The sequence below is a fragment of the Camelus dromedarius genome, chromosome 3, assembly GCF_036321535.1.
Source record: "Camelus dromedarius isolate mCamDro1 chromosome 3, mCamDro1.pat, whole genome shotgun sequence".
NCBI lineage: Eukaryota > Metazoa > Chordata > Mammalia > Artiodactyla > Camelidae > Camelus > Camelus dromedarius.
Window position 1 is genome coordinate 73,371,210 of NC_087438.1, and position 3,809 is coordinate 73,375,018.

Genomic DNA, 3,809 nt, shown 5'->3' on the forward strand with positions numbered 1-3,809 from the left:
TGCCTTCTGTTTGGAAAGGGGAAGGGACGGCGAGAACTTGCCTGGAAGCAGCATTTTTACAGCAAGCTTACTAATTTTTACTTAGATGCTATTTTTTAAGTGGTTTGACTAAATCACCCCTCCCCGAAGCAAATGAACGTTTGGAGATGCCCTTGACCAATTCCTTGGGCAGTGCAGTTTCTTGCCTTTTTTTTTTTTAATCTTGTACATTCATTTATCATCCTTATAAAAAAAGAACACACAGTTATTACAAATTTACTACTAACAGGGTCCTTCAGCAGTTACAACTCCATTTTAAAAATGGGCACACATATGTATTTAACCACTGAATGACTTGACTAATATAGCGGAATGTATCAAACTAAAAACTGACAGAGACTATTGGCCTGATTAGTTATTTATAATCACTTTCAGAAGCACTTGTTTTCTGGAGGGACTGTGCAAAACTCATCATGCTTTTCATAGCATTTTTGCCAGTGGTTTCCTGAAGTATGCTTGCATTATCAGCAGAACATGAAACTAAGCTTTGCAAACAACCTCTGAGAAACTATTGCAAACAGTTCCTAAGAAACTGTGAGAATGGTCAATGAGCAATTCATCAGAAGTATCTTGAGCTTCCTTTATGGCACCTAAGTTATATGCACTCCTATAAAAAGAGGTAAAAGATTCTAATCATCGTCACTGGATAAGAGATTCAAGTACATATGTGTTTTACTCATCAGTTTCTCCTTTGATTCTTTCTAACACAGTAGGTTATTCGCTCATTCCAAGTACTTTGCTACCAAAGTGTGGATCTTGCAACACTGCACAGGACATCTCTGGTCCTGCCTGCTTTCCTGTTACATGTGCAGCACTGTCTGTCGGGCACTGGCCTCTTAATCAGGAACTCACAGACACTTTCAAGTGATCTTGGTCCCCACTTTCGTATGTTCTGCTCTTTATCCCCTTAGTCTGAAAAAATGTAGGGTTCATCTTGGCTGAGGTACTGGGCGTCTCAAGTCAGTGTAGGTACAGTATCAGCTTCAGGAACAGGTACAGGGTTATTCTTTTGAGCAGAATCTGAAATTGTCATCTTTTCATCAGTTGCCCTACTTTCTTAGGGTACTAGGGTGATTTTTCTGGACCTATCCCTTCATAATTTGCTTCAGTGATACTTAGGTGTCGTCGTGGATTTTCTCATTTCCAGAGTCACCTTTGTAGGTACTATGAAAATTTACTCCATGTACTTCACTGTTCTTTTAAGTTCCACAATGGTTTTTAATTCACTAAGTTTTCCTATTTTTCTATTTTCTATTTCTTATAAAGAAGCTCTTAACTCCATTTTGACTTTATGTAAAAATAACTTCCTTTAACTCTAAGCTTCCTAATCTTAAAATTCCAATCTTTTTTTCCACTCACTTTGTTTTTTAAAAATAGCTCTTTCCCTTCTCATTTAAACTTAATATAAATGCTTGAATTTTATATTGTCTTTATAAATTCATTACTACGTTAGGCTTACACACATTGTCTGCCTTATGTCATAAACTTTACAAGTAGCGGCTGTAAACATTAACTTTATTCTGCACAGCACTAAGCACAATGTCATGATCAGTTAAATGCTTTTGATGATGATGGTGATGATGATAATGACCACATAATGCTGTTCTGGTTTGAAAATATCACATAGGTAGTCCAGTACATGTTTTTTTTTTTTTTTCTTTAATGAGTTGTTCCTCCTTCTATAAAGCTGTCATTCTTCATTAGCAAAAAAGGTTACCGTAAGTTATAATTAGTGTTTAGTGCCCCGTCAAATAATTAAGTATAATAAAAAGCTTTCAATGAGTTTAATGTTAACATGGTATAATTAAAGCCAAGTCTTGAAATGCATTAGGTGTCTATTATGTTAGACATTTGATGCTTTTTCCCTCTACAGATGAAATTCTCAAATTGTGCTTATAGCAATGTCATCATCAAAGACACTCACTCACAGCACTCAGATGCAGAGTGGGCTTTACAGAGCCCAGCAAGGGCACCATTTAAAAAATCTAGCAAGTCACTTACACAACTCAGTTATTTACTGATAAGGAAACTGAGTCCCAAAGATATTGTGTGACTTGCTCAAGGTCACAGAGTAGGAAGTTAATTTTTCCTTGATACTGAGAATTGCGGTTTGGGGTGGTACTGAGATGATTATTATTATTTCTGTCATTATTTTGGAAGTGTAAGATGTTTCCTGTAAAATGATTATTTCTGTCTTTTTCTTGATGGGGTGAAAAAAGTAGGTGCGGAGTGAGAGAACATGATTTGTATTTAGCATTTGTATTTAACACTCGCTTTAGGATGCAGGGCTTGCCATAGCGCCTGTCTGAAGGCTCAGATACTGAGACAAGGCTGAAATGTCACCATTTTCTCAGCAGAATAACTGGAATGTGCCTAGATACTTGGCCATTTTGAACCCTGCATTCTTTGACCTTCTCAGGCCTTCTCTTGTGCATGTCGTATTATCTTTTCTGTCCACAAAGATTTTGAAAAAAAAAAAAAAAAATCAGAGGACAAGTAGCCCCTGAAATAAAGGCGTCATTCAAGGAACAAAGAAGTAGAAGGAGGGCTCCAATTAAAATGATGAAAATCTTTAATTTTTATTTAGGTATACTTGTACGGACACGTGTATATACAAATACAGAACGTATGAGTTAGTGTGTGGTTGGTTTTTTTGTTTTTGTTTTGTTTTTTTACATTTTCTTTTATGTTTATATAATGTCAGCATTTCAAAACAGCACTCGATGAGTAAGTGCAAAGGGACTGCAAAGCGGGCAGTACAAGCACAGGACCACACGGAGCTGGACTTCACACCCAGACGCACACACAATGAGTGGCTTCAATGGGGTGTCAGGAGTAAGCATGGAAAGCGGATTTTGACTCATGGGTAACCTCCAACATGCCAGCATCTATTAAACTGTACAGACAATGGGAGCAAGCCCATTGTAGGGAGATTTGTCTCACACCCGAGCAGCTCTGGGGCAAATGCATGGGAAAAACTCAGTGATGCCAAACTAGAGACAGACCTGCCCTTTCACGGTTCTGACTGCAAATGAAACGTGGGAGGAAGGCAAGAGACCAAAAACTAATAATAATACACATAAGTAAGGGGAGGAGGTGTAGACAAATGAGGGTGTCAGTGGAGGTGGCTTCCAAAAGGAAAATCAGTGATCACAGCTCTGAGAGCAATGAATGGAGGGAAGGAGGTTAAACTGTTAAACTGTTTTTTTTTGTTTGTTTGTTTTCAGGAAACTAAAAAAAAAATGGTTGCTGCCGTCGCTAAGGCACCAGAGGAAAACAAAGTCCCTGAAAGGCCACAGGTACTATGTGACACTTCTTGCACAACGACACAGAGGGAAAGAACCCCCACTTAACCTTCCAGACCTCACGGTTTGCAGCCTTTCCCATGCACGTGATACTGGCAAGGGTCTTCCTGGGAAAGAATGAAAGTCTATGAAGACCACCACAAACAGAAAACCAAAGTACAGAACCGTTACTAAAGTCCCTAAACCTTTCCAAACCAACATGCTAGGGGCGGGGAAAAAACACCACAGGGCTCCAACATCAGACCTTGATAACATTGAGGACAAAATATTGATTAAAAAGTCATGTTGTTCCAGGTCCCAAGATGGAGTCTTTAGATTAGGAGGGCGATGACCACACGTGAGTCCTGTATGGAGCAGTGTCTCAGCCATTTGTGACTCTTCTTAGTCACATCTACATTGGGTGTTTCAAAGCCTCAGTGGGTGTTTTGTATCCTGAAAGACTATTGTTCTCACTTACAAAAGACA